This window comes from Artemia franciscana, chromosome 5 (assembly GCF_032884065.1).
Source record: "Artemia franciscana chromosome 5, ASM3288406v1, whole genome shotgun sequence".
NCBI lineage: Eukaryota > Metazoa > Arthropoda > Branchiopoda > Anostraca > Artemiidae > Artemia > Artemia franciscana.
Window position 1 is genome coordinate 49378188 of NC_088867.1, and position 14608 is coordinate 49392795.

Below are 14608 nucleotides of genomic sequence, written 5' to 3' on the forward strand. Positions count from 1 at the left end.
GGATGAGCAAAAAATATAATTAGTTAAAAAAGATCATAATTCTGACCCGGGTGCAAGGAAGACTACAACCGCCACTAGTCATTTTTAGGCAATCTTTTCAATTAACCAATTATTATGCTAAAAAAACTGTCATTGTATCAAGCATCAAGATTCGAACCCTATTGTATTCGTTGTTTTTCTTTGACAGAATTTGGAGTGTTGTCAAACAAAGGAATCGATTTTTTTTCCTGTGCAAGTTTTTGATACGCTATTTTTCTGAAGTCCTGTGGTTTTAACCCTTCAACGTAATTCGACATTTCCATTATCCTTACACATCTAAGCTTTAGCTCTACCTATCCACTAAATTTCCTTAAAAAATTGGTTTTTTGAAGATTGAAAAATAAATTGAAAATATGCCAGATAAACAAATTTCATTTATTGCGAAATAAAATTTTGCGAAAAATTTTACTTTTGCGAGATAAAACTTGCAAAAACTTTTTTTTTCAAGTTTCTCATTATCACCTCAAACCCTAAAAAAATTAGTGATTCTTATTTTACGACAAACAACAAAATGGTTTTCTTCACTTTTGAAGTTTCAGGCAGGTAAATAATCCTCGAAACGCACAGAAACTTTTCTAGGTCTACAGTGGCACTGGTGTTCTTCCTTTCTTCTGTTTCTCTCTCCTCATTTGAATAATTTACCACAGATGATAAATGAGACCCAACAATTAGAGCAAATTCTGTGGATGCTGTTGAACATGTAAGAATCAGCTAATGGTTTGTACATGCCTTTATTATTCTTCCCTACTTGTGTTCAGTTCTTATTATAACTTAGAACTTATCAAAACCGGTATTTCCAGAACCGGCGAAAAACCTTTTCTTTTTTCACTAGTTCATTCATGTAAACCAGTTTTAAGTTCTATAAATTTTTTTCCGATCCTACAGAATTAAGAATGTTCACTTATCTACTAAATTTGATACGAAATGCAAAATAGGAATCAAACTTTCTTACAAAGAAAAAGGCTGTTTATTGTCCTTCAAACTCGGTGCACAACAGATGAGAACCGATATTTCACTCTGCCGCTATTGGCATGTAAAATAAAATTGATTTATTAAAACAAATTAACTTTTTTAATATATAAGAGAACTTTAATATGAGAACCAAAAACTTAAACTTTAAGGAGAAGCAAAAACTTTTGTGATTTGACTTGCATCTCAATGTTGTCCTTTTCATAAGTCTTGAACCCCCCCCCCCCAAACAAAAAATGATACCAAGTCTCTCCATCACTAAATTCACAAACTGAACAATTTCTTTTATCAGTTATAAATAAAAATGAATTTAATTTACAATAACTAGTGAAATACAGAGAAAATAGCTTTTTTTCTTTTTTGGTAAAGTAATAATTTTTCTCGGTTGTGTGAAGTATTATTGTGTTTATGTACTCGTCTGTAAATTCACCTTAATTTGGTCAGTCAATGGTGAGTCAATTTGGTCCAACGTCTTATATTCTTGTAGAAATTTATGGACTGAATTAACCCCCAGAAACTCTCAATAATTCAACTCTAACACTCAAGCTGTTTTTATAGTAATATAGATACGCGATTCAGACAACCTGGGTACACATAGTTTCTGTCGTTCTAGATCCCTGCTTCGAATCGGTAACAGTTTCTAGTAAACTGACTGTGCAGTATTTCACAGATCCTGGTAAAACAAATATTACTGCGCGAAATAAGACGTCTCGTTGAATTGAGCCATGCAACTTCATTCCATAGACACAGGCCTCAGGACCAGGCTAAGTATATCCTTGTTTTCAGACCCATGTATTAACCTAAATTTCAAAACCTTAGAAAATAAGCTAATCACCATATTTCCCATGATAGGCCTGAAGATTTCGTGTCACTTCTTATAACCTTTCTTAAAAAGAGGCAGCATATTATAGCTCATTTTTTTATCTGTGCCGTAGGCAAACTATTAATGACGCCATCTATTCAATCATAATCTTTATCTAGATTGCTCTGTTAAAAATAAAACAACTGTTTACCTTTTTATATATTAATTGTAAAAAAGGTAAAAGAATGCAAATTAGGAAAAGTTAAAACTAAATTATCCCATTCTGTTCAATTGTCCTAATTTCAAAGTTGAAGTAAGTTCATTTCTTTTGAACTTCTGTTCTAAACCCGAACTAGTTTGAATCAATAGGCCTAACACCTGTCTCATTTTATAAGAAGGTTTTTGTCAGTAGATTGAAGGGGGGTGAAATATTATTTAAAACTCTTAGGATGCTCATTGCCTTATTATAACTGTAATGCATTAAATAATCCAGATATGCATGGGTTGATCTAGTAGCATTGTTAGGCATTGGTAAATCAGCTAGTTCCTTTCTGGACCAAATTTCTGTGACATTTTAAAGAAAGCAGTTGGACTAGCCTAGGTGCAGTTAATTTTTTCATTTAATATTTCAGCCAATTCATTGAAGTTTAATTCACCTGACTCTACAACTCTAGCCCCAGATGAAGTTTAGCTTAAGCACTCTAGCCTGTATACCCAGAGATTGGTGTGCAGGGCCTGAGATCATGGTCATAATATAGGAGGAGCAATTATAATGTAGCCTCCAGCAGGAGCAGTAACAATATGATTCCTAGTGTTCAGCAGGAATGTTGTGGTCAAAATGTGGTTTTGACGACAACAGTATTTAGCCTAAAGATGAGCCACTAAACTGTACAATAGTCTGTAAGCTAATCAATCCATCTGGAAGAATAATATTATACTAAATAGAAAAACTAAAGATTATAAAGCAGAATGAAAATGGGGGATAGGGTACCACAAGGAGTCCCAGGGTAGGTTAAATTAAATTAACTAAAGAAATAAAAGAAAAATACAATTTTCTGGTAACCAGGGCCAAAAGGATTTAAATCAGTGTTCAAATTCATGTCTAGCTAGGATCTCATGTCTAGACATGTCTGGCCAGAAATCAACATCTAGGAAACTATCATTCCCATGAAGAATTCAGTGCATAGCTAAAACTACAACTATAGTTCCAAATAGATTACAGTTGTCATTTTTAGCCAATCAAGAGGGTTTATGGGGGTAAAACCTTCAAAATTGTATTTTTTGTTTTACTGTCACAAGATAATGGATAAGACATGCCAAACAATTCCCTTGGTGTGCTTCACTATAATGTTTGGTAGGGTAAGACAACCAGTACTGGGACACTTCAATCACTCTGCCTATTCTAGGACAGAATCTTTGGTTAGATTGCAACATGTTCAATACTGGGCCAAAAGACAACAGGTTTTTTGGAAGCAACCCAGAAAAATGTATAGATTGGTTATCCAAGATTAAAGTCTTTTGTCCCAGTTTTGCCCATGTTGTAATCCAATCAAAGATTCTGTATCAGAATAGGCAGAGTGACCAAAGTGTCCCAGTACTGGTTGTCTTACCTGTAGCATGTTTGCCTAAAAAAGAAAAAACAATTAATGAGAAAATGCAAATTAAATTTCAGTTTAAAAATGTAAACATAGATGATTAAAATAATGGAACTTGACACATTCTGATTGGTTATAATCAAAAATCCTTGACTTTGAGTTCTAGAGTCTAGAACTGGATGCTTAGCTGTAACTTGTCTAGCCAAACACCAAATTTTTCTTGTAACAGTAGTTGTCTAGACATAGATGATCTAGGATTAATCTAGTTCACTTAGAATTCCCAGCCATACATTCTGTGGATTTTTCTGTGAGGCTTTTGCAAGGTCACAAAATCATTTGTGAGATTAGAATTTTGACATATTTTGCCATGTAAGTGTTGGGGCTTAATAAGGTCCTACCACTTGTCACCCCCAAATACAGGCACTGTCTATACCTACCTCAAGTTTATTTGGAGCAGCTAAAGATCAGGATCCAGTTTACTATTCCATCCATATATAAAATGATCAGTTAAATTCTGGATTTTAGATTTTTTTTGAGGGGTCAATCTGTTGGTGTTTAGATGACCTTGCTAGCTAAAAGACAAATATATGGTAAGATACTCAGTAGTTAAACTGCTAATCACCACTTGAACAGTAAAATCTGTTATACTTCTTATGCATTCTGTTATCTTAAATCACACTGGCTAGCAATAAAATGAATACTGTGTCCACCAGCTTCAGTGATGATAGTTTATACTCTCTGAGGTCCCAAGCGTTGGTACAGGGGGTTTATTGAGCCATTCCCTGTATGCTGATGATTTTAACCATCTATGCAGGTAGAAGTCAATGTTTTTTTTCAATGAGGGAGTTCTGCAAATTGACAACTCCATTTGAGAAGAATTTGTTCCTTAGTCTGGTATTTTCTTGTTTTTGGAAAAGCATATGAAGGTGACCATGAGTTCTCCTTGAATTGTCTTGTTTGAAAGGGTCAAGAATGATATCCTCAGCATTTAGAAGCTTGTATACTGTTATCATATTGCCTTGTTTGCATCTATGTGTTAGAGATGGTATTCTGAGCTGACATTGACAGGGTAGATATGGGACATCTTAGAGGTCTTTAATACATTTTGTTGCCCTCCTCTTGACTGATTCCATTGCTGCTTAATTAGTCTTGTTGGTTGGGCATGCAACATATATTCCAAACTCTAGCCTTAGTCAAACTAGACTCTTATATAGCTTAGTCATAACAGTTAAAGATCTTCTAGTGACCATTCTTCAGATTAAGCCAAGTGTCTGATTAGCCTGTGCAATAGTTGCTTGTGCATGAATATGGGACTTTGACTCATCTTCTACCAGGACACCAAGATCTCTCTCCACATGGCTGCTGGGAATAGCTATACTGGACCCATCACTACTATCTGTATATTACTGAGTGCATGGGTTTTTATTCTCAAGGTCAAGAGTCTTATATTTTCCTGTATTGAATTCAAGCTTCCAAATATTAGTCCAGTGAGTGAATGCATCAAAGTCCAGTTATGTTGACTCAATATTTTCTGCTATGTCTTCACAACCAATAAGTTTCAAGTCATCAGCATAGAGCCTTACTTTGCTATTAAGGATTTGTAGAACATCATTTATGTAGAACATCATTTATATATATATATACTAGCTGTTGGGGTGGCGCTTTGCGCCACCCCAACACCTAGTTGGTGGGGGCGCTTCTTGGTGGGGACAATTAAAAATTTCTCTTTCAATGATCTTCTTACAATTAAAAATTTGTCTTTGAACGATTTTCTTAAATACCCGTGTCCTGGTCTTCATTTATATTCCCTGTGTCCCAGTCATCATTTGTGTCCTGGTATCCCAGTCTGTAATTTCTCTTTGAGTGTCCTGGTCGTCATTTATATTCCCTCTGTCCTGGTTGTCATTTGTGTCCCGGTCTGTAATTTCTCTTTGAGTGTTTTTTCTTTTTAGTTTTTTTTTAGTTTTTTACCTTTTTTCAGTTTTTTTTTCTTCTTTATTTTTCAGCGTCACTATGAAATACATATCGCCAAACCTTTGTTTTTTAACTAAAATCTGGTAGGCATTGATGACCTTATCCAAGTCAAAATCCCAAACCCAATCATCATCACTATCATTTTCAGTTTTGATATGTTTTGACTCTTGCTGTCCGGGTGGATTTTCATCTAACTGCGTGGTTTTGTGTTCTTTAGCTGCAAGCCTGTTTTCTTGCTGTTCTTGTGATTCCTCGGCATGCTTTCTTTTCTTACTTTCTCTATCAGCTGCAAGCATGTTTTCTTGCTGTTCTTGTGATTCCTCGGCACACTTCCTTTTCTTACTTTCCCTATCAGCTGCAAGTTTTTGGCATAGACTCTTTGAGCAGCTTCCTCGGCTGTTGCCATTGTAGGTTCTTCAGTCATTTTAGGGGTTCTTCAGTCATTTATTGGGGTGACACCTAGTTGGTGGGGGCGCTTCGCGCCCCCCCCCCCAAGCCCCCCGCGCGCGTAAGTCGTTACGCGCCATATTAGTTACGCGCCATTGTAGTTGTGTCCCTATGTCCCACCTGTGAATATAGATATATATATATATATATATATATATATATATATATATATATATATATATATATATATATATATATATATATATATATATATATATATATATATATATATATATATATATATGTTTTTAACTACGTAAAACTTGCAAATATACATTATTCTTTGCTGTCCCATTATCTGTGCATATAAATAGATTGTCAGGTTTACCGACTCTTGAACATGCAACATATAATGGTCAGTGGGAAAACAATCCGTATTCAGATATATACCTCATGATTCTAATGATTGCCCTTGAGCTTTGTTGATGGTGATTGCTAATCGGCCATTCCCTGAGTCGCCATCGTCATTTATATATCCTCCTGTGCACCCCGGCGTCCCCTTTGTAGTTATGTCCCTGTGTCCCGGTCGTCATTTATATTCCCTGTGTCCCGGTCGTCATTTGTGTCCCGGTGTCCCAGTCTCTGATTTCTCTTTGAGTGTCCCCAGTCTGATTTCCCTGTGCCCCCCGGCGTCCCCGTTGTAGTTGTGTCATTTATATTCCCTGTGTCCCGGTCGTCATCCCGGTATACATTCGTTTTTGAATTGGTATATGATGAAATAAATTTTTAATTTTTTCCCTTTTTTTCCTTTTAGTTTTTTTTTATTGGTTTTGACCTTTTTTTAGGTTTTTTAGTTTTTTTCTTTTTTCTTTTTAGTTTTTTTTGAAGTTTTTATCTTTTTAGTTTTTTTATTTTTATTTATATTTTTTTAGTTTTCTTTTTCTCCTTTATTTTTCAGTTTTTTTCCTTTTTTAGTTTTTTTTTCTTTTTAGTTCTTTTAGTTTTTACCTTTTTTAGTTTTTTTTAGTTTTTTAGATGAAAATTTTTTTAGTTTTATTCCTTTTTTTCTTTTCAGTTTTTTATTGGTTTTTACCTTTTTTTTTAGCTTTTTTCGTTTTTTCTTTTTACTTTTTTTTTTAGTTTTTATCTTTTTTATTTTTTTTATTTTTATCTTAATTTTTTTTATTAGTTTTTAGTTTTTTTTTGTATTTCATGACATCAGTCAACACAGAAATTAATTTCTGAAATTAAGTCATGAAATTAGTTGCCGTCATTTTTGCTTTGACGGTGACGTCATTCAAGTTATATAAGACATATGTTCACGTAGAAATCTATTAATGTTTAAGTTTACAATGACTGATGAAGATGCTCAAAGAGTCTATGCCAAAAAACTTGCTGCTGATAGTGAAAGTCAGAAAAGAAAGCGTGCCAAGGAACTATCAGCAGCAAGTTTTTTGGCATAGACTCTTTGAGCATCTTCATCAGTCATTGTAAACTTAAACATTAATAGATTTCTACGGGAACATATGTCTTATATAACTTGAATGACGTCACCGTCAAAGCAAAAATGGCGACAACTAATTTCATGACGTCAGCCGACACAGAAACATGACGTCACCTGACAACTAATTTCATGACGTCAGCCGACACAGAAACATGACGTCACCTGATCCACAGACAGACAACTTATTTTTATATATATAGAACTATCTATCTATATATATAAAAATAAGTTGTCTGTCTGTCTGTGGATCAGGTGACGTCATGTTTCTGTGTCGGCTGACATCATGAAATTAGTTGTCGTCATTTTTGCTTTGACGGTGACGTCATTCAAGATATTTAAGACATATGTTCACGTAGAAATCTATTAATGTTTAAGTTTACAATGACTGATGAACTTACCATGGCAAAAGCCAATGAAGATGCTCAAAGAGTCTATGCCAAAACACTTGCTGCTGATAGAGAAAGTCAGAAAAGAAAGCGTGCCGAGGAACTACCAGAGCAACGCGAAAGCAGACTTGCTGCTAAAAGAGAAAGTGAAAAAATAAGGCGTGCCGAGGAATCAAAAGAACAGCAAGGAAACAGGCTTGAGGCTGATAGAGAAAGAAAGAACAGAAAGCATGCCGAGGAATCAAAAGAACAGCAAGGAAACAGGCTTGAGGCTGATAGAGAAAGAAAGAACAGAAAGCGTGCCGAGGAACTGAAACTCATCGATGCTACGATGCCCTACAATATCCTATCATTTTTTGGGATGGAGCTGACGGCTATCACTTTAATATTAAATTGATGAATCCAGCCACTAACAAAGAAATGAATAAGAAATGCAGTGCAATGCATTATTATTCCTATAGACTAATGATTCGGCAGGATGAAGAAAATTATATTTTAAAATGCCGTGAATTGTTTCACCAATTCGTCGTTGATATGTATGCTAAAATTGAATCAGAACGTTTGCTATATATCCGCCTGAATCAGACCAAGCTCCACTCTGAACAATACATTCATTTGCGAGATGCAGTTATAAATGACGGTAATACCAAAAACGTTGGAAGATTAACAATTTTACCTTCGTCATATGCTGGCAGTCCCTGTCATATGCATGAATATGCTCAAGATGCTATTGCGTATGTTTGTCTCTATGGTCGTCCAGATTTATTTATTACATTTACATGTAATCAATCTTGGGACGAGATACTGCAGCTTTTACTTCAAGGACAATCGGCGGTTCATAGGCATGACATTACGGCCCGTGTCTTCCGGCAAAAGTTGAAATCACTGATAAACTACATTGTAAAACTTGAAGCGTTTGGGTCAGTGCGATGCTGGATGTACTCAGTGGAATGGCAAAAACGAGGTTTGCCACACGCACATATACTAATCTGGCTACATAAAAAAATTACTTCGAACGAAATTGATGATGTGATTTCCGCTGAAATACCTGATAAAAATGTCGATAAGGGGTTACATGATATTATTGTAAAAAATATGATACATGGACCTTGCAGTGCACTGAACGAAAATTCACCATGCATGGCCAAAGGAAGGTGCACAAAGCAATATCCTCGACTTTTAGTATCAAACACAATTACTGGCAATGATGGTTACCCACAATATAGAAGAAGATCTACTGAAGATGGCGGTAAAACAGCAATAATAAAGAAGCGTAACGGTACCACCATCAAAGTAGATAACCAGTGGGTTGTTCCATATTCCCCATTATTATCAAAAACATTTAATGCACACATAAACGTTGAATACTGTAACTCCGTAAGGCAATCAAATACATATGTAAATACGTCAACAAAGGCAGTGACATGGCAGTTTTTGGCTTGCAGCCCGAAATCAAAGATTTCGATGAAATCGTAGAATATCAGGCTGGAAGATACATAAGCAGTAATGAAGCTGTTTGGCGAATTCTTTCATTTTCCGATACATGAACGTAGTCCAGCTGTTGTTCACTTAGCGGTACATTTACAGAATGGTCAACGTGTTTATTTCACGGAAACCAACGTGCAACAAAGAGTCCTGAATCCACCGGATACAACATTAACAGCTTTTTTTTCGCTTTGCAAAAATGATTCTTTTGCAAAAAAACTGCTGTATACTGAAGTGCCTTCGTATTACACGTGGAATACTAAAAATAAAGTATTTGAACGTCGAAAACAGGGTAAGTCAGTCGACGGCCAACCTACCATCTTCAAAGATACCACGATAGGAGGACTCTACACCGTTCACCCCAATCAACATGAATGCTTCTTTCTATGCCTGCTTTTGGTGAATGTACCCGGTCCGACATCCTTTGAGTATTTGAGGACTGTAAATGGTACTATACATGACACTTACCGTAGTGCATGCCAAGCTCTGAATTTATTGGAGAATGATCAACGCTGGGATAACTGCATCAATGACGCGTGCGAAACGTCAACCCCAAGTCAAATTCGTGCATTGTTTGGCATGATTTTAACAACTTGCTCTCCATCAGCTCCTACAGAGTTACGGGAAAAATATAAGTCAAAAATGTCCGAAGATATACTCCATCGAAAACAGTTAGAGACGTCAGATATGACTTTTGATTTTACATCAGAAATTTATAACTACACTTTAGTTGTTATAGAAGATTTGTGCGTAAGTATGGCAAACAAACCTCTTCAGGATTTGGGAATGCCTTCACCTAACCGTATCGCTGCTGTTACGACATGTGTAGAATTGGATCGTGAACAAAGTTACAGTACGAGTGATCTATTGTCGTATGTACAAAATAACATTTCCAAGTTAACGTCGGAACAAAAAGACATTTATGATACGATAATGCATTGTGTCGATAACAACGTTGGAGAAATTTTCTTTTTGGATGCGCCAGGAGGTACTGGTTAAACGTTTGTGATAAAACTGATTCTGGCATCAATTCGATCAAAAAATGATATAGCGTTGGCAATTGCGTCGTCCGGAATAGCCGCAACATTGCTGCCTGGTGGAAGAACTGCTCATTCCGCTTTGAAATTGCCTCTGAACTTGCATTCTACAGAAACTCCCACGTGCAATATTTCCAAATCATCTGGGATGGGTAAAGTATTGCAGCAATGCAAACTTATTATTTGGGATGAGTGCACAATGGCACAGAAAAAATCGCTCGAGGCTCTGGATCAATGCTTGAAAGATTTGCGAGGGAAGTCGAAACCCTTGTGCAGCACATTAATATTGCTTGCGGGAGATTTCAGGCAAACATTACCTATAATACCTAGATCAACTCCTGCAGACGAAATGAATGCTTGCCTGAAAAATTCTAATTTATGGGCACACGTAAAAACATTAAAATTAACTACAAATATGCGTGTCCGATTGCAAAACGACGACTCTGGTCAAACATTTTCAGATCAATTGCTGGCAATGGGAAACGGAAAGCTCCCAGTAGACTCAATTTCAGGACGTATACAACTACCTGCTGATTTCTGTAATTTAGTGACGTCCAAAGATGAATTGATTGAAAAAGTATTTCCGAATATTCTAAAAAATTATAAAAATAATAAATGGCTAAGTGAAAGAGCGATTCTCGCACCCAAAAATATAGACGTCCACGAAATCAACAATATTGTTTTGACCAAGATTCGAGACCAGGCAGTCCTTTACAAGTCAGTCGACACAGTTTTGGAACCAAATGAAGCGGTTAATTATCCATCTGAATTTTTAAATTCCATAGATCTTTCAGGGTTTCCACCACACGTGCTACAACTAAAAATAGGCGTACCAATAATACTTTTAAGGAATATAAACCCACCAAAGCTTTGCAATGGCACTCGACTTGCCGTAAAAAAAAACAATGGAAAACCTAATAGAGGCCACAATCTTGACAGGGCCTTTTGAGGGTGAGACTGTTCTTATTCCTCGCATTCCCATGATTCCAACGGATCTGCCTTTTCAATTTAAAAGATTGCAATTACCAATTCGATTAGCATTTGCAATCACCATTAACAAAGCTCAAGGTCAATCATTAGAAAAATGTGGTATAGATCTTAATACTGATTGTTTTTCCCATGGACAATTGTACGTTGCATGTTCGAGGGTCGGTAAACCTGACAATCTATTTATATGCAGCGACAATTGGACAGCGAAGAATGTTGTATATTCGCAAGTTTTACGCAGTTAATTTGTATTTTGGAACCAAATGAAGCGGTTAATTATCCATCTGAATTTTTAAATTCCATAGATCCTTCAGGGTTTCCACCACACGTGCTACAACTAAAAATAGGCGTACCAATAATACTTTTAAGAAATATCAACCCACCAAAGCTTTGCAATGGCACGCGACTTGCCGTAAAAAAAACAATGGAAAACCTAATAGAGGCCACAATCTTGACAGGGCCTTATGAGGGTGAGGCTGTTCTTATTCCTCGCATTCCCATGATTCCAACGGATCTGCTTTTTCAATTTAAAAGATTGCAATTCCTAATTCGATTAGCATTTGCAACCACCATCAACAAAGCTCAAGGGCAATCACTAGAAAAATGCGGTATAGATCTTAATACAGATTGCTTTACCAATGTACAATTGTATGTTGCATCTTTGAGGGTCGGTATACCTGACAATCTATTTATACGCACAGACAATGGGACAGCGAAGACTGTTGTATATTCACAAGTTTTTACGTAGTTAATTTGTATTGTATCTATCTATCTATCTATCTATATAAAAACGAGTTGTGTGTATGCATGTTTGTTTGTTTGTAAAAAGAGCGTTTGCATATGACGTCATTATTAGTACATACGGCTTTGTATATGGACAGACAATGGGAAAGCCAAGAATGTTGTATATTCGCAATTTTTACGTAGTTTGAAACACATATATAAATCTATCTATATTCACAGGTGGGACACAGGGACACAACTACAATGGCGCGTAACTAATATGGCGCGTAACGACTTACGCGCGCGGGGGGGGCTTGGGGGGCGCGAAGCGACCCACCAACTAGGTGTTGGGGTGGCGCGAAGCGCCACCCCAACAGCTAGTCTATATATATATAAATACTATATATATATAGTTACTATAGTAATACTATATATATATAGATTGAATACTAGATATATGAATACACCTAGTTGGTGGGGCGCTTCGCGCCCCCCAAGCCCCCCCGCGTGCGTAAGTCGTTACGCGCCATATTAGTTACGCGCCATTGTAGTTGTGTCCCTGTGTCCCACCTGTGAATATAGATAGATTTATATATGTGTTTCAAACTACGTAAAAATTGCGAATATACAACATTCTTGGCTTTCCCATTGTCTGTCCATATACAAAGCCGTATGTACTAATAATGACGTCATATGCAAACGCTCTTTTTACAAACAAACAAACATGCATACACACAACTCATTTTTATATAGATAGATAGATAGATAGATACAATACAAATTAACTGCATAAAACTTGCGAATATACAACATTCTTCGCTGTCCAATTGTCGCTGCATATAAATAGATTGTCAGGTTTACCGACCCTCGAACATGCAACGTACAATTGTCCATGGGAAAAACAATCAGTATTAAGATCGTTACCACATTTTTCTAATGATTGACCTTGAGCTATGTTAATGGTGATTGCAAATGCTAATCGAATTGGGAATTGCAATCTTTTAAATTGAAAAGGCAGATCCGTTGGAATCATGGGAATGCGAGGAATAAGAACAGCCTCACCCTCAAAAGGCCCTGTCAAGATTGTGGCCTCTATTAGGTTTTCCATTGTTTTTTTTTATGTAGCCAGATTAGTATATGTGCGTGTGGCAAACCTCGTTTTTGCCATTCCACTGAGTACATCCAGCATCGCACTGACCCAAACACTTCAAGTTTTACTATGTAGTTTATCAGTGATTTCAACTTTTGCCGGAAGACACGGGCCGTAATGTCATGCCTATGAACCGCCGATTGTCCTTGAAATAAAAGCTGCAGTATCTCGTCCCAAGATTGATTACATGCAAATGTAATAAATAAATCTGGACGATCATAGAGACGAACATACCCAACAGCATCTTGAGCATATTCATGCATATGACGGGGACTGCCAGCATATGACGAAGGTAAAATTGTTAATCTTCCAACGTTTGTGGTATTACCATCATTTATAACTGCATCTCGCAAATGAATGTATTGTTCAGAGCGGAGCTTGGTCTGATTCAGGCGGATATATAGCAAACGTTCTGATTCAATTTTAGCATACATATCAACGACGAATTGGTGAAACAATTCACGGCATTTTAAAATATAATTTTCTTCATCCTGCCGAATCATTAGCCTATAGGAATAATAATGCATTGCACTGCATTTCTTATTCATTTCTTTGTTAGTGGCTGGATTCATCAATTTAATATTAAAGTGATAGCCGTCGGCTCCATCCCAAAAAATGATAGGATATTGTAGGGCATCGTAGCATCGATGAGTTTCAGCAATTCTTAACAACTGAGCGTTTCGCTTATGAAGAATAATATCTCGAGGTAAAAACTGATCACCGACCATAACGATTGCCACTTCGTCGATAGTTGGAGCATTGTATCTACGAACATGTTGGCCAGGGGGCGTTTAGTCCGGAAATAACAATTTTATGCGTATCAGTAGGCATCAAATCGATGGCTGTTTTGAACAGACGCACTAAATTATTATTTTCGTGGAAAAGATGTTGCAATTGGGAAACGATTGTCCTTTCAACGTTGGGAGAAATTTCGCAACGTGCATTCAATTCAGAATTTCTATCACTGATGAAGTACAATTGTAAAAATTTATGATTCTCGCCTGAGAATGGTAGAAGGGACCCTGCTCTATGATAAATTTGCCCTTTTACTTTGAAAGTAGACATAAATTGATCTGGATTTTCGATTTGGGCTCCAAACGACGACATTTGGAAACATGAGTTGTATTTTCTGATTTGTGACAAAAAAACGCTGAGATTCTGACGTAGTTCCAATAAGGAAAGTCTTCAATGGCTCTGGTGGTGCAGCCAATAGAGGAAGTTTAACTTTTCCTGAGGCGCAACACATTCCCATTGTTTCACCATTGAATTTCAAGGCCTTGCAATAGGGACAAATTTTAGACATTGTCCCGATTTGAACACATCTACTCAAGCTATAATCATCGACTGGGCTGTACCTGAATGCCAGGCGATAACTTTCAGGTTGCTCTGATTCCCGGCACGCTTTCTTTTCTTATTTTCTCTATCAGCAGCAAGCCTGATTTCTTGCTGTTCTTGTGATGCATCGTTACGCTTTCTTTTCTTACTTTCTCTATCAGCAGCAAGCCTGATTTCTTGCTGTTCTTTTGATTCCTCGGCACGCCTTCTCCTTTCACTTTCTGTTTTAGCAGCA

At 36.6% G+C, this 14608-nt stretch overlaps 1 protein-coding gene across 3 annotated transcripts in view; it reads left to right on the forward strand.

Moving 5' to 3' along the window:
• The window catches only part of LOC136027528 (zinc finger MYND domain-containing protein 11-like), a 447024-nt gene that overhangs the window by 399375 nt on the left and 33041 nt on the right, over positions 1–14608 (forward strand). The window contains exon 1 of one of the 3 annotated variants that reach the window (XM_065704876.1): positions 1988–2123. The exons of 1 other annotated variant lie outside the window; for it this stretch is intronic. The gene's annotated coding sequence lies outside the window, so the exon portion shown is untranslated. Of the gene's footprint in view, positions 1–1987; positions 2124–14608 lie in introns of those variants that run through there. One more of the 3 variants, XM_065704879.1, reaches the window with a different exon arrangement.